At 37.8% G+C, this 23599-nt stretch overlaps 1 protein-coding gene and 1 pseudogene across 1 annotated transcript in view; both read left to right on the top strand.

The window, feature by feature from the left end:
* LOC117317343 overlaps window positions 1-11765 on the top strand; it is a 92240-nt pseudogene extending 80475 nt beyond the window's left edge.
* A 3104-nt stretch (window positions 11766-14869) lies between these two features.
* Window positions 14870-23599, top strand: part of LOC117317583 — a 96902-nt gene continuing 88172 nt past the window's right edge. The window contains exon 1 of the mRNA XM_033872425.1: window positions 14870-15035. The gene's annotated coding sequence lies outside the window, so the exon portion shown is untranslated. The remainder of the gene's footprint in view (window positions 15036-23599) is intronic.

Genomic DNA, 23599 nt, shown 5'->3' with positions numbered 1-23599 from the left:
AGAAAAAGGGTATATTTCTATGTATAAATGGGTGCTAAAAAACTATACAAGTTGACTTAGATACGCTTTGTCATATTTATATTATCATTCCTAATAGATTGAAACCCTTACTCATCATTTTCCTTTCCTTTTTCAGTTCACTCCTTCCTGCGAGATGATGATGTCGTTCTGAATGAACTGGAGAAGAAAGATGCCAACAATAAATGTTTGATGCTAATAAAGAAACCAAAGACAGGTGCTAAACAGGTAAATAGAGAGACCAAAGTCAGGTGCTAAACGGGTAAATAAAGAAACCAAAGACAGGTGCTAAACAGGTAAATAGAGAGACCAAAGTCAGGTGCTAAACAGGTAAATAGAGAGACCAAAGTCAGGTGCTAAACAGGTAAATAGAGAAACCAAAGTCAGGTGCTAAACAGGTAAATAGAGAAACCAAAGTCAGGTGCTAAACTAGTAAATAAAGAAACCAAAGACAGGTGCTAAACAGGTAAATAAAGAAACCAAAGTCAGGTGCTAAACAGGTAAATAGAGAGACCAAAGTCAGGTGCTAAACTAGTAAATAAAGAAACCAAAGACAGGTGCTAAACAGGTAAATAGAGAAACCAAAATCAGGTGCTAAACAGGTAAATAAAGAAACCAAAGTCAGGTGCTAAACTAGTAAATAAAGAAACCAAAGACAGGTGCTAAACAGGTAAATAGAGAGACCAAAATCAGGTGCTAAACAGGTAAATAGAAAGACCAAAATCAGGTGCTAAACAGATAAATAAAGAAACCAAAGTCAGGTGCTAAACAGGTAAATAAAGAAACCAAAGTCAGGTGCTAAACAGGTAAATAAAGAAACCAAAGTCAGGTGCTAAACAGGTTAATAAAGAAACCAAAGTCAGGTGCTAAACAGGTTAATAAAGAAACCAAAGTCAGGTGCTAAATAAGTAAATAGAGAAACCAAAGTCAGGTGCTAAACAGGTAAATAGAGAAACCAAAGTCAGGTGCTAAACAGGTAAATAAAGAAACAAAAGTCAGGTGCTAAACAGGTAAATAAAGAAACCAAAGTCAGGTGCTAAACAGGTAAATAAAGAAACCAAAGTCAGGTGCTAAACAGGTAAATAGAGAAACCAAAGTCAGGTGCTAAACAGGTAAATAGAGAAACCAAAGTCAGGTGCTAAACAGGTAAATAGAGAGACCAAAGTCAGGTGCTAAACAGGTAAATAAAGAAACCAAAGTCAGGTGCTAAACAGGTAAATAGAGAAACCAAAGTCAGGTGCTAAACAGGTAAATAGAGAAACCAAAGTCAGGTGCTAAACTAGTAAATAAAGAAACCAAAGACAGGTGCTAAACTAGTAAATAAAGAAACCAAAGACAGGTGCTAAACAGGTAAATAGAGAAACCAAAGTCAGGTGCTAAACAGGTAAATAAAGAAACCAAAGTCAGGTGCTAAACTAGTAAATAAAGAAACCAAAGACAGGTGCTAAACAGGTAAATAGAGAGACCAAAATCAGGTGCTAAACAGGTAAATAGAAAGACCAAAATCAGGTGCTAAACAGATAAATAAAGAAACCAAAGTCAGGTTCTAAACAGGTAAATAGAGAGACCAAAGTCAGGTGCTAAACAGGTAAATAGAGAAACCAAAATCAGGTGCTAAACAGGTAAATAGAGAAACCAAAATTAGGTGCTAAACAGGTAAATAGAGAAACCAAAATCAGGTGCTAAACAGGTAAATAGAGAAACCAAAATTAGGTGCTAAACAGGTAAATAGAGAAACCAAAGACAGGTGCTAAACAGGTAAATAAAGAAACCAAAGTCAGGTTCTAAACAGGTAAATAGAGAAACCAAAGTCAGGTGCTAAACAGGTAAATAAAGAAACCAAAATCAGGTGCTAAACAGGTAAATAAAGAAACCAAAATTAAGTGCTAAACAGGTAAATAGAGAAACCAAAATTAGGTGCTAAACAGGTAAATAGAGAAACCAAAATTAGGTGCTAAACAGGTAAATAAAGAAACCAAACTCAGTTGTTAAACAGGTAAATAGAGAAACCAAACTCAGTTGTTAAACAGGTAAATAGAGAAACCAAACTCAGTTGTTAAACAGGTAAATAAAGAAACCAAAGTCAGGTGCTTAACAGGTAAATAGAGAAACCAAAGTCAGGTGCTAAACAGGTAAATAGAGAAACCAAAGTAAGGTGCTAAACAGGTAAATAGAGAAACCAAACTCAGTTGTTAAACAGGTAAATAGAGAAACCAAACTTAGTTGTTAAACAGGTAAATAAAGAAACCAAAATTAGGTGCTAAACAAATAAATAAAGAAACAATAATCAGGTGCTAAACAGGTAAATAGAGAAACCAAAGTCAGGTGCTAAACAGGTAAATAGAGAAACCAAGGTCAGGTGCTAAACAGGTAAATAGAGAGACCAAAGTCAGGTGCTAAACAGGTAACTAAAGAAACCAAAGTCAGGTGCTAAACAGGTAAATAAAGAAACCAAAGACAGGTGCTAAACAGGTAAATAGAGAGACCAAAGTCAGGTGCTAAACAGGTAAATAGAGAAACAAAAGTCAGGTGCTAAACAGGTAAATAGAGAGACCAAAGACAGGTGCTAAACAGGTAAATAGAGAGACCAAAGTCAGGTGCTAAACAGGTAAATAGAGAAACCAAAGTCAGGTGCTAAACAGGTAAATAGAGAGACCAAAGTCAGGTGCTAAACAGGTAAATAGAGAGACCAAAGTCAGGTGCTAAACAGGTAAATAGAGAAACCAAAGACAGGTGCTAAACAGGTAAATAGAGAGACCAAAGTCAGGTGCTAAACAGGTAAATAGAGAAACCAAAGTCAGGTGCTAAACAGGTAAATAGAGAGACCAAAGACAGGTGCTAAACAGGTAAATAGAGAAACCAAAATCAGGTGCTAAACAGGTAAATAGAGAGACCAAAGACAGGTGCTAAACAGGTAAATAAAGAAACCAAAGTCAGGTGCTAAACAGGTAAATAGAGAGACCAAAGACAGGTGCTAAACAGGTAAATAAAGAAACCAAAGACAGGTGCTAAACAGGTAAATAGAGAGACCAAAGTCAGGTGCTAAACAGGTGAATAAAGAAACCAGAAGTCAGGTGCGAAACAGGGAAATACTCCAAACCTACAATGTCTATTATATACATACCCCATCTTGTTTTAATCTTACCTCATTTAGAACAGATACTTGCCAGGGAAAACATACCTGATCAGCTTTAATAATGAAAAGAGAGAAGTTGTTTGAGACAATTACATGAACAGTACTCAACACTTGTGACTGGTTATAATATTTATATATTTAAGGAATTTTTCTTTTCTTACAAGACTTGTTAGCTTACTGCAGGGAAAAGGTGTGGGACATATAATTGATAGGTCAAAGTTCAATTATCAGTTTGCATTTGACTAACATAGGAAATGTGGACAAGGTGTGAATTGGTGGAGTACTTCTAGCTCAGACTTAATGCTTGACAGTTTAATTGGTACAAAGTGCTGTAGACGAGAACCCCTTAATTATCTATTCTGAGTACTAATTAACTTAACATAATTACCTGCAGGGTAATATAATTAGGAGTTTAGTAGATGTCTCCTATTAAGTGACCTAGCTATCAACAATATAACATATGATATATATAATGGTGAACCTTGTATTAGATACACTGGTTCAGATATTACTATGTACCTGTTCCAGGTACAACAGGTTAAAAAAAGGTAGTTCTTATCTGCAGACTTCCGCAATAGTTTCATCTGATCACTTTTATATTGAAGAAATCGTAGATTTAGCAGTGTTGTAAAATTATGTGAACACGTGCCTCATGAAGTTATAATTAACCTTTTCTTCAGACTGGTAAGTTTGAATGTGTAAAGACTTTGGTACATACAACCAATATAGAATATTTAAATGCTTAAAAATCATCCTACACTGGTTTTGATAAACCAGTCTATTATACTTTCTATAATACTAATGTATTGTATCTGCATTGTCCTAAACGAATTCATATTTTCTCTCTGAATTGTCAACCTATGAAAGTAGAACATTATTCTAATTACTATTAATTTGTTATAGTAATTAGTTTGTTTTTATCCTCTTCAGATGCTGAAGTCACAGAGCTGGGCTAATCTTAGCGCGTCCGACTCCAATTTGTACAAACAGTTGGACGGAGCTTACCATGGTGATGGTCGCCGACATGCCAAGTATAGGGTAACTATGTCTACTACTAAATACTTATATATTATAACAATATTTCATCCCAGAGTGGTGTTGTATATAATAATTAAAATAATCTACAGATCCTTGAGAACAATGTAAAAAAGGGGGTTACAAGGGTTTGTGTACGTAGGTGTTTGTGTACGTAAGTGTGTGTGAAAGTTCTCTTTGTTTCTTTCTGTATCATGTGAATACTTTGTGGAAAATCTGAATAAAAATGTCCCAAATAAAAATAGTTGAAAAAGGGTTCATTTCCATTTCTTCATTTATATTTACTGCCAATGGAACAATCATCTTTTTGCAGAAATTTCTATTAATTTGTTGTTCACAAAATCTGTGTGACAATTTATCATTGTTGTTCACTAGCGCATGTCTTATTGGCTAACTGTGAAATGTAGGTAGATGTGGTCAATACAGAAATTAACCGAGATTAATTATAGTACAATATGAAAATGTGATAATTACTAGATCCTGTGATAATCTGAATTCCTCAGTACTTAATATCTATATCAAAATTAGGGATGGGCTTTCAGTACTGTCTAGAATATGAATGAAAAGTCAGATTTTATGTTTTGACTGTTTATGACCTAAATGACTTGATTATTTGTTTTACACAGATGAGGAGAAAACAGTCGGATCTTCAACAGTTGCCATCAGAGGGCATTTCAAATCTGTCCAACGGTTTAACCGACCACTCAAACAACAACGTGCCAACCAACAACTCCGACAAGGAAAATCATTGGAGGGACGAACAAGACGACTGGAGGTCAGAGGTCATGTCTGAACGCTCCTACCAATCCAGTACTCTGTCTCATTCACAGTCACAGTATAGACAGAGGAACGGCCAATCAAATCACAGGACACATAACTATGGTGCAAGGGAGATAAACAATAATAAGAAACTATCCAATGGAAATCGAATGTATAGTAGTCATAATGATATTTATTCACATTCGAAACCATCACGGATGTTTGAGAAAGAGACGAATGAAAACTGTGCATTAAAAAGTGATGAATTGTATAAGCCAGTTCGGAGGGAGGCAGATATTAAAGAGGAAGAACCCGTGTCTGAACAAGTGTCAAGGTCACACAGCCTTGGTGACCTGACAACGGGATTGACACTGTCTCTTGTTGGGCAGCGAAAGTATGAAAGTTCACAGCATGTAGCAGGTGAAAAACTTTCCTTCACATTGCCAAAAGACACAACCAAAATGCCAGAAGATATTAAGAGTAAGCTAGTTAATTCTAAAACGGGAAATGAAAAAAGATTTCGAGGGAAAGTGCAGCAAACAACAAAGAGTCTGTTGTCAGTAAAAGTGAAACTAATGTGAATAATCTTGTAGCTCCGGCAAAGCCACGGCGTTCACTTCCTGTTGTGCCGAGAGGAAGTGATGTCTCGGAAAAGAAGAAGCACTACACTGAGATGGTGCGACAACGGATCAACGTACACAGTAGTATGAGTGGATCTTCGTCGCGTCAGTCTGTCAACACACCCCAGTCCACCAGTGACCAATCAAAACGGGTCAGTGGTACTCCTTCCGACCGCGAAGTGTCAGACCTCCTAGACTCACAGTCATCGGATTCCTCATCCAAATCATCGCAACCCAAAGAAATTCAAAATGGCAAATTGGAAAATATATCGGAACAGAGGGCATCAGCACCGGTGGATAAGTTAAACAACCCACCGTTAGATACGTCGGACTATGTGGGTGGGAATTACGCCACGATGCCATCTAGTGTGCGAGGTGAATCAGGGGTGACAACTGTAACTTCAGTCAGTAGTACAGCCGATTCAGGATATTCTACAAACGATCCTGAAAATGATGTGTATTCCTCATCTTCCTATTCAAAAAGTTTACAGAAATTTGCCCAGAGTTTGTACACTAACGGTAAAGTGTATGGGGGGAGTCATCGGCGTGACTCTACAAGTCACAGGGAGACTGTGGATTTCAACTCACCTTTCAGTCCCCCTAATGCCACTAGTAGTCCTACAAAAGTGAATGCTCCTTGCTTTCCCAATACAAACAATAGTGATAGCAAGTTAAACGCAAAGAGCTTGGAGCCAAATAGAAGACATTCTTCAGTGATGAGATCAGTATCAAGTGGTGACATTGACCCAGGGGTCAGGCCAGTGTCTTTTGGTGCGGGCAGTCCCCCGGCTGCCATGGGCAACTTGTCCGTCTATAGTGCTGTACCTGTGAATAGGGTACCAAGGACAGACAACTCATACAACCAGTCTGGGACAAGGGGACACAACTCATCACCACCAAGGGGGCATAAATCAGTTGTGTCGCCACCACACCGACAGGGAGTAAAAAATAACAATGGACAAAATTTTGTTGTGTCACCAAATAATCAACATGCGTCACCTGCTCTAAGGGGACATAACTCTGTAAGTTCTCCAACAAATCGACATCTGTCACCTGTACAAAGGGGACATCAATCTGTAAGTTCACCAACAAATCGACATGTATCACCCGCCCAAAGAGGGCATAACTCTATCAGTTCACCAACCAATCGTCATGTTTCACATGTGCAAAGAGGTTCCAGTTCTGTGAGTTCTCCAGCAAATCGACGGATTTCTCCTGCACAAAAAGTGTACAATTCTATGACATCACCACCTGATCAGGCCAAATCTGCGTCCGCTTGGAACAATGCCACAATGGGCATCAAAGCCGTGCCTCCTACCTCTAACAATATCAATGTTCATCAGGGACACTTTAAAACAATTCAGAACAACATTGACTCTCAGAATCGTCCCATCCAACAGGGTGGAAATCCTTTCATCAGAAACAGAGAGCCCTCAACTGGCCATGTTAAGGACACAGTAATAGACTATAGGTCAAGGTCACCTAGGTCAGAGAGACAGAGGTCACCAAGGTCAGAAAGACAAAGGTCACCGAGGTCTGATCAAAGGTCAAATATGTCACCTCGAGGTGAACCACCTAGGATTTTGGATTATCCTGTAAATGCACTGACCTTGAACTTGAAGCACACTCGTTCACAGCATAATGCATCTACAAGCCAGCCGGGTCACTCAACTGTGACACGACCCATGAAAGCAAACGGTACACATCCAGGAACATCACAATATAGTACATTGCCCGGCAACTTTAAATTCAATACTAGGTCGGATGAAGACAGTAAAAATAGCAATACACCATGTCTTTTTCAAATCCTTGTGTCACATGAACTGGCGTCTGTTCGCTTCACGATTGAGGACAAATCGGTGTTGTTCAATAACATGAGATTGTGCGAGTGTTCTGTAGCTTTGCCTGTACTACGCAAACTGCCAAGGAAAGACAACTCTCTTCCTGTTTCACCTCAGGGGAAATATGCACAGCTGGGCGGACCTGGCAGTGCATTTAAACCTGTGAAAATCCCTACCAATAATGTGTCCTTCACCATGGTAACTGTAGCTGATGTATCTAGGCAACTCAGTCAGTACTGTGATTTAGGAGAGCTCTGTAAAGGGGACATAATCATAGAGGTAAGCAGATTTTAGACACATTTTTTTTTTTGCATCATTTAGTATGTACACATTCATTAAGAAAATGACCAAGATTCAAACTTTCTAAGAGCTACAGTAAAGTTGTATTAATCTGTTTCAATAAACCAGAAATCTGTAATGTATAGAAATTAAAACCTTCAGACAATTGGCTGATTTGAGCCTTTTTAGCTCCCCAAAATAGCTAATTCCATATATTATATAGCTTCCTCAAAAAAAAAAAGTAAATTTCAGCACTTCTTAAGATTATCCTTTTTTCATCTCGGATTATACTAAGTCACCAGAACTTAAATATAAAATTCTGTTACAGAATCTGAAACTAAAAATACTGGGTATGTAAAGTATGATTTGCAGGAAGCAGAAGAATGGTGTTTTGATGAATAAATTTACGTTTTACAGGTGAATGAAAGCCTAGTGATGGCTGAATCTGTGATGGGCATAAAGGCACTGATACAGGAAGGTCCTGAAGAATTTGTGTTCACTGTCGCCAGGGCATGGTCATCTACACCTACCCCGGTAACCAAGGTAACTAGATCCGTCTTGATTTACTGAGATATTGAGTTCTATTTGTGACTGAATGAGGACTAGTTAATTAATTAATTTTTTGTCATAATTTCTGATATTGCAGAGAATTTTAGATTTATCCCCCTTTGGCCATGCATGTAGCATGTGTCTGGCCTTTTAATCTCCTGATATTTCAAAGAGTGAAACTTGTCAGTGTCTGTGAATGAATTTTAACAGTTTTGAGTCCTTCTAATGACCTCCTGGTTGAGTTGAAGTAACATTGTATAAGCCAGCTTTACTACAGTATCATAGAAGTTTATTAGGTGAATGTAGGTTTCACCAATAAGATGTACACATTTTAATAATTGTCTCTTGATCAGTAAAGATGCAACACTGCCAAAATACTGGGTTTTTTTGTTGTTTTTTTTCTCACAAAAATCCATGCTTACAACATGGAAATTTACATACCAGATACATTTTTTTATGCCCCGCCATGAATGAGATTATTGTGTTACCCATGTCCCTCCCATCCCCGTCCCATCCCGTCCCATCCCGTCCCATCCCCGTCCCATCCCCGTCCAGATGCAATGTAATTAACTTATCTCAGAAACTGCTGATGCGATCCTTACCCAACTGTGTATCCGGGTGTCAAGTGGCAGCAGTGGCATTTATGTGTTACAGACATTTCCTCGATTACTTTAAATTAAAAAAATAAAAAGAGAAACCCAAATTTCGCATTTATGTCTTACAGACATTTCCTCGATTACTTTCAATTCAAAAAATAAAAAGAGAAACTCAAACGTCGGCGGCTATCATTCATTTATCTAATTATTGTTTTATTTATGTATTTACTTAAACAATTAACTAGGCTGACAACAAAATAAACTATTTTATATCTCGCTCATTCACAGAATCAGAAAGAATCTCAACCCGAGGTGGATAATCTGAAGAAGCAGTTGGAGTCCATGAAACAGGAACTCAAGCGAAAGGAACGTGCAATCAGAGAACTCAATGCCATGTTACCATGGAAACCGCAGAGTGATGCAGTCAACGGAACAACAAACAAGGAAATCAACGGCAACTGTTACGCCAGCGATTCTTTAGTCAGTGGACTTAGTGAAGATGAATTCATTGTGTAAAATTCGGCCCGGAGGGTTTTTTACTGAACAGTCTTGCCCAATGAATATCTTTGATATTTTATGATATATCTATGCTAGCAATATTAAATTCTGTAAAACATCTATCAAGGACATTTTAGCAATAAGGAGCTCTGTAGTGACCTTCAGATCTGATTATTCAGCTGTACTGATTAAGTATACTGGTGTTTTACGAGGGTTGTTCTACCTCATAAGACTCATATTAACAGGTGTATTTTATTGAGAGATTTACAAGCAATAAGATAGGATTTCGATGTGTGTGTGTGAGTACTCGAGAGGAAGTGTTTGTAGTAATTCTTGAGAGATATTACCGAGAACAATAAGAGACAATATGGTTACTGGTAAAACATATATAATTGATGAGATTTTACCCACTGAGTATATACGGGAATAACGTGTAGCATTCGTACGTTTCCTTTCATTTGAGAAATGGCTCTTTAGTAATAATAATACAAATTTTATCAGAAATTTATCCCGGATATATGTATGTGTCTACTTGGATACTGACATAGTTCTTTATACCCTGCTAGAGTATACATCATGTTTTTATATGTAAAAAAATATCCATTAAGGGATCAGATGCTGTATCGAACAGTCACTTCTAATGATTTTAACCATTTAATACTGTAAAGTATTTGTTTTCATACAGTCCAAGGTTTTACCAAATTTTCTACTTAAAATAGATTCACTTTTGGCAGAAATTGTACAACGGGGTAAAACTTTTTCTAGAAATTTTATTTTCGGGGAATTATTCTACTCTCTAAAATAGCAACAATAGAACCCTTCAAAAATAGCATAATACAGTGTCTTCAGATCTTATCGAATATAGTTTCTTAAAATAGATTGGTGTATTAATGTATCTATTGAAAGAGAAAGACCTTTAACCAAAATAGTCATTACCCCAAACCTTTCCATAGGGACGAAATGTTGTTTACTGCAAAAAGTTCATCCTCAATTGCCCTGGTGTTGTGTTTTTTGTACATTGTGAAGAAGGGTAACTTATCGAGAAAGTTTCATTATAACCAAACAAATGATTATTTTACCAAACATTATACATGTTCTTTGTACCCATGTCTTATGGACAATTTTTATTTTAATACCAAAAAAGGCATTTATTTGGAGAGTTCGCTTTATATTTTATTGTAGACCCAAGGAAAAATTTCTTGGTCAAAATTTTAACTAAAATTTACTCTCATAAATAAACAAGATTTTATTTAGGCTGAAGTCAGGGAGACTCAATTATGAGTGTCATTTTAATAAATGTTATAGTTATTCAGTTAAATTTATAATCAAATTTTAATTTTCTCAGAAGGTCATATTTGTCTGGAATTTATTTTAAAAAATTAAGTATAATACAAGGGAGATAACTAGAAAATTATAAATAGTATTATGGATGCATGTTGGCAATATCATAATTTAAAATCTATAAATTTTGAAATCTCCATCAGTGTTTGACAGGTTTTTAATTCAATTCTAGCTAATTAGAAGTCATTTATCCTCAAGAAGAAGCTCGATCGTAGAGTTGTAAATTTAGAGAGAAATTCATTATTGTTTGCATCATATTCCCTTTTACTACTACGCAACCATGGTAACAGATCCTGAAATAAAATGAAATTGTTATTTATTTTATTTACCTGGTTAAATTTTGTAGCCTGGTTAACTTTTGCCATACCTGGAATTTTTTATCTGTGAATACTGGAACTTGATTTTGAGAGCATTATCTACAGAATTTGGAATTATCATCCAAATAAGATTTAACTTTGTGGATTAGTCTGGTGAATTATCATGAAAATTGATATTAAGGAATGTAATGGCAAAGACAAACTTAACACGGAGTACCAGTAATAAGTTGTAATTTTACCATGAAATAAATACTACATGGGGAAAAAATTATTAATGATATATATTCACTCTGGTAATTGTATATAAGAAAATATGAAAATCTGGATAATATTATACAAACTGTACTTTGAAACCAATGTAAAGGAGGTATTTGATTTTCAGTGACAATATGGACATTTTCTTATCTTTTTTTTTTTTAATCCAGACTGATCTATTTTGTCCACAGATTTTTGTGTGATATTACAAAATAATAAAATTAAATGGTGCTTATATACTCACAGGATTTGTCCTGTATGTTAATTTCTGAAACTGATAAATCCTGTGCCTTTGACACAATGGATCCTACCTATATTGACAAAATGGATCCAACCTTTCATTCACATGGTTTGTTCCATTTAGGTTCAAAGGGATGAGAGGTTGTATTTTGTTTTGTAGTAGAAAAATGTCGGTTCATTACTAAGAAGTAGTTCATTATATTTATTGTATTTTATATTTATTTTTGTATGTCAGTTTCTGCCATATTTGAATTTCTATAATAAAGGAAATTTCAAATCTACATCTTTGTGTTTGTTGTCCTTAAGACAGAAATTTGTACAATAAGAGACATGTACATTGTTTTACAATTATAGGTGAACAAAAATTCTTGATAAAAGCTGTGAACCTTTGTAAGAGATATCAAACCTGTTTTCTGTGTTTAAAATGATAAAAAAACTGGTGTATTTTTCCATTCTTGAAGAATGGAAAAGATAAAATCAATTAAGATTAAATCAATGATATTTTTGTCATTATGTTGTAAAATAAAATATGTCTGATAAGATATTAACAGCCAACTTTACAATAAGCATGTCTGGTGTATATCATATGTCTTTCAAGAGGTCAAAGGTCTGTTAGGGCCAGAAGAAACTTGGACTAAAAATAGTTGTAAAATGATAATAGGAGAAATAAAAGTTGATAATTTTTTAAAAGATGTATTTTATCCTACAAATTTGAACAGGCATGTACATGCACAAATTTTTCGGATGACCCAAGACCCCCAAATATTCTGCGAAACAATATTTTTTATTTTGGTGATATTTTGATCATGATATCTTGTCTTTATTGATTAATGACATCACATTACATCAGTAAGATGATGGTAAATTTGGCACAATTATGGAAAAATGAAAGAGTTATCTACCCTTAACCAATGGGCACACTCCAGTGTTAAAATTAAAACTGATAGTCTTGTAAGTCACATACTTTTGGTTTGTAAAAGAGACATTTGAAAAAATATATAATAATAAGAAAAAACATTAAAATTGGTGTCGAAATTAAAACTTCAATGATAATTTAAGTCGCCTACTTTGGTTGGTAAAAAAGATATTTTTAAAAAAGTAAGAAATGAAAATTAAAAAAGGCAGATACAGCCAAAATAAGTTGATATTTTTCAAATGAAAAATTCCATTTTCATCAGGGAAAATAGGAACTATAATCAAATGTGATAAATGATTTGATGTCACAGGCAGGTACAATGACATTAATTTGTTGACCGTAACCAATCTACTTTAGGGAAGTATGAGATTCTATTTATCACAAAACTTTATAACAATTGTGAAACAAGTTATATCGACTTATATTAGTCACTTTTGTTGACCTAGATGGAAGCGAGTGACTCAGGGTCTTGCTGTGGGAGGAAACCGGAGTACCCGGAGAAAACCTAAGTGGTCTGGGAGGTGACCCCTATATACCTTTTCACGTCCGATCGGAGAATCAAACCCTGGCCGCCCAGATGAAAGGCTGTTACAGTGTTACAACTATGCTACCTGACCATGCACCCCATGTGTAGCATTGCAACATGATTTTTGCCAATTGTGTTACTGTCGTTCAATTTTCCGCATTCGTCCAACAGCTTTTAGAAATATTTAAAGATTAAATAAAAACGACACACCATGAAGGAAATCATACCTGTATTTGTTCACGTTCGATCTTCGCGTTTGTAATATCTAGTAATCAACATTAACTAGGGTCTAAAGGATTAATCTGACTAATTAAAGTTCTTCAGACCATTCCGCTAATCTCTTAAACAGCTTTATATATAACGGTAAAACCGTAAACATGCATCATGTAACATCGACTTTTTATATCGGCGTATTAACATAATTAAAACTCAACACAACTTATACCTGATCAATGTTAAATACTAGCTATCAAGGCATAGTTCATGATTCATAGTTTTGAAGTTTCAATGAGTCTCAGATACAGGGATTTTTTTCACGGAAATTATAAAACGGACTATAATTTTCTACAATTAGATTTTTTAGGTCACCTGAGACGAAGTCTAATTAATTGGTGGTTATTAACTTGACCTAGATCATATAATTTGACCTTCCTATCACATGATGACCTTGAAAACATTTTTACCTGTGTGTTCACATCTTTTATCTTGACCAATAACAGATATATCTTTCAATGCTGAAAATCATTTTTTTTTTTGCATTTTTAATTGAAGATACTTTCAATATATTTTCCCCATCTTATTTTGATTAGATTACAAAAGTTTCAGTTTAAATATTCAAACATTGTACTTAAAGTAAATTTTGTATATATATAAACCCATCCTTCAGAAAACACTTTAAAAAAATATAAATGATAATGGAATTAAAATGATGTTAAGTGTGAAAAAAATGATAGCAATGATAAAAGGATTAGTACCAGTGGTTTACCCAATCAATAGGCTCTACAATGAAAAACTGATATTGATTGTCCATGGACAAAGTGCTAATTGTAGGCTTTGACACCACTGCGTGTAATGTTGACTGATTAAGTTCTGTAATGTTCACTTAATTACTAATGTATTTTCACAAGCCTCAGGCCATTTGTTCAACCATGTTAATTAGGTGTATTAAACCATGGGGAGAAGATTTTCAAAGATTGGTCAACTTGATACATGAAAAGTCATAACAAAATTTTATCAGATTTCTGTGAAAAAATACATGTATTTTTATTCTAACGAAAGGTTTGTGTTATTAAATTTAATTGTCGAGGGAAAATATTCAAAATTAACAAATATTTAGAAATAAAACTAATTTGAATATTTCAATATAATTTTCAAGCTAACAAATCTTTAAGTAATTGTGAGTCCTTTAATCTATGGCCACACCACCCTGTCATACTCAGGAATCAACATGCCTGCTGACCACATGTGTTCCAAACTAGGTCACCTTAACTAAAAAAAAAAAAAAAAAAATCTAATTAAAAATCTCTAGTTTCTATAGACTATTTAATCAAATATTTCTAAAATCCTTTTGTTATTTAAGATTTTAAATTATAAACAATTGTTTATTTTTCTCTCCTTTCCCAAAATTTACAAAAAAGAAAACAACTTTATTTCTTGTTAAGCTGACTAGCCTTTTAAAACCATGGTCCCTGCCTCACCTAGTGCTTATAATACATGTATATTGTAGTATTCCATGTTCTGATATTTATACCAACACCTGGAACTTAGTAAGACCAGTGCCGACATTTTTAAGCCAGTGTAGTATCTATGTTCTAGTGCTATAGAGAAATCGTTTCTCATTCTAAATATTTATCGAGGATTAATTTCAAGGATATTTTTACCTCATGTAGTTGTTTGAGACAATTTATTTATCTATCTATTTATTTATTTTATTTGTTTATTTATTTATTTATTTGATTATCTACTGACTCAATTCTTGTGGCTGTGTTTTTTTACTACAAGGGACTGTGGATATACACTAAGATATCATTGTATTGTTGAGTTGGTTTTACCCGGAAATTTGTCGAACTTGACACATAGGATTGGAAATTGACCTTTCCATTTTTAATGGTAAGTACGGAATGTTTTATTATAAACTTAAGGTAGACAATTATTTGTAAACTGGTGAGCAACACGGTACCTTCTGCCCCATTGCACGATACGACGTGACTAAATTAAGGATTTTTTTCCTCTTCTTTCTAAACAACTTTCTTCTTCCTGATGTTTATATTGACTCTACCTATGGTTACTTTCAGCCTTGGCAATGAGAGTTAACCTCGGGGAGGAATGCTTTACAGTCTGTCCCCTGGCAGAGACATACCAGAATCTTTGAAAATGGTATAAGTGCTACTCCTGCTTAGAATTCAGCATTTTGGGAGTGAGACGACTGGTTTGCCAGTTGTCAGTAAAATGAAATCAGGTGGGGTGTCCTGCTGGGTGCCTTTGTTTCAGTGAGGTAGCACTATGATGTCTCACACAGGGGAGGTTTTCCTAATGAACTTAGTTGTTAGTTGGATGTTAGACAAATAAAACCAAACAGTAACCACATGACGTACATTTAGCAGCTCAACCAAAAGAAAGTTTCCATTTTGTCCATTTGTCTCATGAACTATTTGTCCATTTGTCTCATGAACTATTTGTTCATTTGTCTCATGGTCTGTTTGTCCATTTGTCACATGGTCTGTCCATTTGTCTCATGGTCTGTTTGTCCATTTGTCACATGGTTTGTCCATTTGTCACATTGTCTGTCCATTTGTCTCATGAACTTTTTGTCCATTTGTCTCATGGTCTGTTTGTCCATTTGTCACATGGTTTGTCCATTTGTCACATGGTCTGTCCATTTGTCACATGGTCTGTCCATTTGTCTCATGAACTTTTTGTCCATTTGTCTCATGGTCTGTTTGTCCAAGATGTTTTTCTGGCCAAAATCATCTGACATGCTAAAATAGGTCAGTAAAATTTGATGGATACATGGAAAATGGAAAGATGTTGCTTACCACTTCTTTGTCAGTAAACCTAAGGGCAAAGGTCATAATGAGGTCAAAGGTCATTTGTTTGTCTGACATGCATGTCTAGGCCTTTTCCTTTCTGACTTGCTGTGGATATATTGGTCAATATCAATATAAAGGATGGCAGGGCTGTGTGTCTCGATACTTTTTGAATTTGTTCACCTAATGTTGGGGTCAATTAAGGTCAAATAAGAGGTCTGGGCTAGAACCTCTTACTTATTAAAGGTACTATTCATGTAGATCTTTCACATAGACAAGAGTCATTTTCTGGTGTGTGTGCCTATTGTTGAGGTCACATTAAGGTCAAAGGTCAAATTAATTACAATGTATTTTGACCTCATTTTGTTATTGAATAATTATGTCGGATGTCATGATGGTGTTAAGTATTCTGTTTTCATATCTGAAGATAAGGTTAAGGTCATATTGAGGTCAAAGGTCAAATTAATTACAATGTATTTTGACCTTATTTTGTTATTGAATAATTATGTCGGATGTAATGATGGTGCTTAGCATTCAGTTTTCATATCTGTAGATAAGGTTAAGGTCACATTGAGGTCAAAGGTCAATTTTCTGTTTAACTGAAAATCAGTATTGTTTGTTTATGAATGTATTGTACAATGACTTGATGTCATGTTGAATATCATTTTATAACTCTTAGTGTGTCAAGTTACTTGTGTAAAGTGATCAGCTGTTTTGGATTTCTTTTGTGTGTTGCTCAACTATTAGTAGTAGAACTGGTTGGGTATGAAAACCAGTATAGCCTGAGGTAGCAAAAATGGTTAGAGCATCCATCTGTGGTGGGACACTGTACCTTAGGTTAAGGTGGTGGGACTCTCTACCTTAGGTTAAGGTGGTGGGACTCTGTACCTTAGGTTAAGGTGTTGGGACTCTCTACCTTAGGTCAAGGTGGTGGGACTCTGTACCTTAGGTTAAGGTGGTGGGACTCCCTATCTAGGTTAAGGTGGTGGGACTCTGTACCTTAGGTTAAGGTGGTGGGACTCTCTACCTTAGGTTAAGGTGGTGGGACTCTCTACCTTAGGTTAAGGTGGTGGGACTCTCTACCTTAGGTTAAGGTGGTGGGACTCTCTACCTTAGGTTAAGGTGGTGGGACTCTGTACCTTAGGTTAAGGTGGTGGGACTCTCTACCTTAGGTTAAGGTGGTGGGACTCTGTACCTTAGGTTAAGGTGGTGGGACTCCCTACCTTAGGTTAAGGTGGTGGGACTCTGTACCTTAGGTTAAGGTGGTGGGACACTGTACCTTAGGTTAAGGTGGTGGGACTCTCTACCTTAGGTCAAGGTGGTGGGACTCTCTACCGTAGGTCAAGGTGGTGGGACTCTGTACCTTAGGTTAAGGTGGTGGGACTCTGTACCTTAGGTTAAGGTGGTGGGACTCTCTACCTTAGGTTAAGGTGGTGGGACTCTGTACCTTAGGTCAAGGTGGTGGGACTCTGTACCTTAGGTTAAGGTGGTGGGACTATCTACCTTAGGTTAAGATGGTGGGACTCTTTACCTTAGGTTAGTGTGGTGGGACTCTCTACCTTAGGTTAGTGTGGTGGGACTCTCTACCTTAGGTTAGTGTGGTGGGACTCTGTACCTTAGGTTAAGGTGGTGGGACTATCTACCTTAGGTTAAGGTGGTGGGACTCTCTACCTTAGGTTAAGGTGGTGGGACTCTCTACCTTAGGTTAAGGTGGTGGGACTCTGTACCTTAGGTTAAGGTGGTGGGACTCTCTACCTTAGGTTAAGGTGGTGGGACTCTCTACCTTAGGTTAAGGTGGTGGGACTCTGTACCTTAGGTTAAGGTGGTGGGACTCTCTACCTTAGGTAAGGTGGTGGGACTCTGTACCTTAGGTTAAGGTGGTGGGACTCTGTACCTTAGGTCAAGGTGATGGGACTCTCTACCTAAGGTTAAGGTGGTGGGACTCTCTACATTAGGTTAAGGTGGTGGGACTCTCTACCTAAGGTTAAGGTGGTGGGACTCTGTACCTTAGGTTAAGGTGGTGGGACTCTCTACCTTAGGTTAAGGTGGTGGGACTCTCTACATTAGGTTAAGGTAGTGGGAAGCTCTACCTTAGGTTAAGGTGGTGGGACTCTGTACCTTAGGTTAAGGTGGTGGGACACTCTATCTAGGTTAAGGTGGTGGGACTCTCTACCTTAGGTTAAGGTGGTGGGACTCTCTACCTTAGGTTAAGGTAGTGGGAAGCTCTACCTTAGGTTAAGGTGGTGGGACTCTGTACCTTAGGTTAAGGTGGTGGGACTCTGTACCTTAGGTTAAGGTGGTGGGACACTCTATCTAGGTTAAGGTGGTGGGACTCTGTACCTTAGGTTAAGGTGGTGGGACACTCTATCTAGGTTAAGGTGGTGGGACTCTCTACCTTAGGTTAAGGTGGTGGGACTCTGTACCTTAGGTTAAGGTGGTGGGACTCTCTACCTTAGGTTAAGGTGGTGGGAAGCTCTACCTTAGGTTAAGGTGGTGGGACTCTGTACCTTAGGTTAAGGTGGTGGGACTCTGTACCTTAGGTTAAGGTGGTGGGACTCTGTACCTTAGGTTAAGGTGGTGGGACTCTCTACATTAGGTTAAGGTGGTGGGACTCTCTACCTTAGGTTAAGGTGGTGGGACTCTGTACCTTAGGTTAAGGTGGTGGGACTCTCTACCTTAGGTTAAGGTGGTGGGACTCTCTACCTTAGGTTAAGGTGGTGGGACTCTGTACCTTAGGTTAAGGTGGTGGGACTCTCTACATTAGGTTAAGGTGGTGGGAAGCTCTACCTTAGGTTAAGGTGGTGGGACTCTGTACCTTAGGTTAAGGTGGTGGGACTCTCTACATTAGGTTAAGGTGGTGGGAAGCTCTACCTTAGGTTAAGGTGGTGGGACTCTGTACCTTAGGTCAAGGTGGTGGGACTCTGTACCTTAGGTTAAGGTGGTGGGACTCTCTACATTAGGTTAAGGTGGTGGGAAGCTCTACCTTAGGTTAAGGTGGTGGGACTATGTACCTTAGGTTAAGGTGGTGGGACTCTGTACCTTAGGTTAAGGTGGTGGGACTCTGTACCTTAGGTTAAGGTGGTGGGACTCTGTACCTTAGGTTAAGGTGGTGGGACTCTGTACCTTAGGTTAAGGTGGTGGGACTCTGTACCTTAGGTTAAGGTGGTGGGACTCTGTACCTTAGGTTAAGGTGGTGGGACTCTGTACCTTAGGTTAAGGTGGTGGGACTCTGTACCTTAGGTTAAGGTGTTGGGACTCTCTACCTTAGGTTAAGGTGGTGGGACTCTCTACCTTAGGTTAAGGTTGTGGGACTCTCTACCTTAGGTTAAGGTGGTGGGACTCTGTACCTTAGGTTAAGGTGGTGGGACTCTCTACCTTAGGTTAAGGTGGTGGGACTCTCTACCTTAGGTTAAGGTGGTGGGACTCTGTACCTTAGGTTAAGGTGGTGGGACTCTGTACCTTAGGTTAAGGTGGTGGGACTCTCTACCTTAGGTTAAGGTGGCAGGACTCTGTATCTAGGTTAAGGTGGTGGGACTCTCTACCTTAGGTTAAGGTGGTGGGACTCTGTACCTTAGGTTAAGGTGGTGGGACTCTGTACCTTAGGTTAAGGTGGTGGGACTCTCTACCTCAGGTTAAGGTGGTGGGACTCTGCACCTTAGGTTAAAGTGGTGGGACACTCTACCTTAGGTTAAGGTGGTGGGACTCTGTACCTTAGGTTAAGGTGGTGGGACTCTGTACCTTAGGTTAAGGTGGTGGGACTCTCTACCTCAGGTTAAGGTGGTGGGACTCTGCACCTTAGGTTAAAGTGGTGGGACACTCTACCTTAGGTTAAGGTGGTGGGACACTCTACCTTAGGTTAAGGTGGTGGGACTCTGTACCTTAGGTTAAGGTGGTGGGACTCTGTACCTTAGGTTAAGGTGGTGGGACTCTCTACCTTAGGTTAAGGTGGCAGGACTCTGTACCTTAGGTTAAGGTGTTGGGACTCTCTACCTTAGGTTAAGGTGGTGGGACTCTTGATATTAGACAAGTTCCCCAGGTCCGGAGTTCGAGTCCTGGTCTGGTTGTTGCAGTCTTTCCTCTTCTGTTACATTTGGTACTAAATACCATCAGATGTGGTATAGGGTCTCATGTCTGTCTTCAACGTTGAAGACTTTGCTGAAGGAACTGAAATGTAGTGGAACTGGATTTAGCTGAACATTGATGGAGAAGTACAGTACATGTAGCTCAAACAGCTAGAGCATTCGTCCAGTGTTTTAATCCCGGTTTAAGTCCCTAAAGGCTACTTTGTTCAACATTTTGGTCAGTTAAAATTTTAGGATGGGAATTAACAAATTTTTAAAAGAAATGGAACTTGTAATAGTATTTCATAAGACTGACTGGGGATGTAACAATTACCCTTGGACATTGCTCCCTAGTGGTGTCATGGTAAAGAGTTGGTGTATCTAGTAGGATACAACAATTACCCTTGGACATTGGTCACTAGTGGTGTCATGGTAAAGAGTTGGTGTATCTAGTAGGATGCATCAATTACCCTTGGACATTACTCCCTAGTGGTGTCACGGTAAAGAGTTGGTGTATCTAGTAGGATACAACAATTACCCTTGGACATTGCTCCCTAGTGATGTCATGGTAAAGAGTTGGTGTATCTAGTAGGATACAACAATTACCCTTGGACATTACTCCCTAGTGGTGTCATGGTAAAGAGTTGGTGTATCTAGTAGGATACAACAATTACCCTTGGACATTACTCTCTAGTGGTGTCACGGTAAAGAGTTGGTGTATCTAGTAGGATACAACCATTACCCTTGGACATTGCTCCCTAGTGGTGTCATGGTAAAGAGTTGGTGTATCTAGTAGGATACAACAATTACCCTTGGACATTGGTCACTAGTGGTGTCATGGTAAAGAGTTGGTGTATCTAGTAGGATACAACAATTACCCTTGGACATTGCTCCCTAGTGGTGTCACGGTAAAGAGTTGGTGTATCTAGTAGGATGCAACAATTACCCTTGGACATTGCTCCCTAGTGGTGTCACGGTAAAGAGTTGGTGTATCTAGTAGGATGCAACAGTTACCCTTGGACATTGCTCCCTAGTGGTGTCACGGTAAAGAGTTGGTGTATCTAGTAGGATACAACAATTACCCTTGGACATTGCTCCCTAGTGGTGTCACGGTAAAGAGTTGGTGTATCTAGTAGGATACAACAATTACCCTTGGACATTGCTCCCTAGTGGTGTCATGGTAAAGAGTTGGTGTATCTAGTAGGATACAACAATTACCCTTGGACATTGCTCCCTAGTGGTGTCACGGTAAAGAGTTGGTGTATCTAGTAGGATACAACAATTACCCTTGGACATTGCTCCCTAGTGGTGTCACGGTAAAGAGTTGGTGTATCTAGTAGGATACAACAATTACCCTTGGACATTGCTCCCTAGTGGTGTCACGGTAAAGAGTTGGTGTATCTAGTAGGATACAACAATTACCCTTGGACATTGCTCCCTAGTGGTGTCACGGTAAAGAGTTGGTGTATCTAGTAGGATACAACAATTACCCTTGGACATTGCTCCCTAGTGGTGTCATGGTAAAGAGTTGGTGTATCTAGTAGGATACAACAATTACCCTTGGACATTGCTCCCTAGTGGTGTCATGGTAAAGAGTTGGTGTATCTAGTAGGATACAACAGTTACCCTTGGACATTGCTCCCTAGTGGTGTCATGGTAAAGAGTTGGTGTATCTAGTAGGATACAACAATTACCCTTGGACATTGCTCCCTAGTGGTGTCATGGTAAAGAGTTGGTGTATCTAGTAGGATACAACAGTTACCCTTGGACATTGCTCCCTAGTGGTGTCATGGTAAAGAGTTGGTGTATCTAGTAGGATACAACAGTTACCCTGGGACATTGCTCCCTAGTGGTGTCATGGTAAAGAGTTGGTGTATCTAGTAGGATACAACAATTACCCTTGGACATTGCTCCCTAGTGGTGTCATGGTAAAGAGTTGGTGTATCTAGTAGGATACAACAATTACCCTTGGACATTGCTCCCTAGTGGTGTCATGGTAAAGAGTTGGTGTATCTAGTAGGATACAACAGTTACCCTTGGACATTGCTCCCTAGTGGTGTCATGGTAAAGAGTTGGTGTATCTAGTAGGATACAACAATTCACCCTTGGACATTGCTCCCTAGTGGTGTCATGGTAAAGAGTTGGTGTATCTAGTAGGATACAACAATCACCCTTGGACATTGCTCCCTAGTGGTGTCATGGTAAAGAGTTGGTGTATCTAGTAGGATACAACAATTACCCTTGGACATTGCTCCCTAGTGGTGTCATGGTAAAGAGTTGGTGTATCTAGTAGGATACAACAATTACCCTTGGACATTGCTCCCTAGTAATGTCATGGTAAAGAGTTGGTGTATCTAGTAGGATACAACAATTACCCTTGGACATTGCTCCCTAGTGGTGTCATGGTAAAGAGTTGGTGTATCTAGTAGGATACAACAATTACCCTTGGACATTGCTCCCTAGTAATGTCATGGTAAAGAGTTGGTGTATCTAGTAGGATACAACAATTACCCTTGGACATTGCTCCCTAGTGGTGTCATGGTAAAGAGTTGGTGTATCTAGTAGGATACAACAATTAACCTTGGACATTACTTCCTAGTAATGTCATGGTAAAGAGTTGGTGTATCTAGTAGGATACAACAATTACCCTTGGACATTGCTCCCTAGTGGTGTCATGGTAAAGAGTTGGTGTATCTAGTAGGATACAACAATTACCCTTGGACATTACTTCCTAGTAATGTCATGGTAAAGAGTTGGTGTATCTAGTAGGATACAACAATTACCCTTGGACATTGCTCCCTAGTGGTGTCATGGTAAAGAGTTGGTGTATCTAGTAGGATACAACAATCACCCTTGGACATTGCTCCCTAGTGGTGTCATGGTAAAGAGTTGGTGTATCTAGTAGGATACAACAATTACCCATGGACATTGCTCCCTAGTGTTGTCATGGTAAAGAGTCGGTGTATCTAATAGTATTCCGATCGCTTCCAATTAGCTCTGTGATTGGAAGTTGAAATGACGTGTTACTGGGCTGTCTCTGTGTTGTCTGATGTGGTGGGGATGTTCAAAGAAAGATAATTCAAATCACATTTATAACGGTATTTCATTTACATGTAAATATTATATTTTTGCATTTTTCACACCTAAATAAATTCTAAGGACAAAAAACTCCTTAAGCATTTAAAATAAAAGTTTAAATTCCTTAAATAACAATATCAAATAATTGAAGATTGTCTTTTTCTCACATGAGTCAAACACGAATATTGATACGACCTTATGATTTACAGTAACGTGGAACTATAAGTTGTCTTTTAAGAAATATCATTATCGATCGATTCATGAACGACTTCAATCAGCCCATTCTATAAATAGTTCTCAATTATCAGTTCAAAGGTATTCCATGTATCGACTGTCCAATTAACTTTAGTCAATCTTTCTTAAGCATAGTCAGCTTAATGATTGGTAAAATAACATTTTCAAAATTGAATGTTTTTAAATATCTTTAAAACTGAATCTTCTTTTGTATAGATTTTTCCCTCAAAACAATAACTTATCTGAAATTCTAGATGTACATTAAATTCATTTT

Source organism: Pecten maximus, chromosome 19, assembly GCF_902652985.1.
Source record: "Pecten maximus chromosome 19, xPecMax1.1, whole genome shotgun sequence".
Taxonomy (NCBI): domain Eukaryota; kingdom Metazoa; phylum Mollusca; class Bivalvia; order Pectinida; family Pectinidae; genus Pecten; species Pecten maximus.
This window is presented reverse-complemented; position numbering and strand designations above follow the sequence as displayed.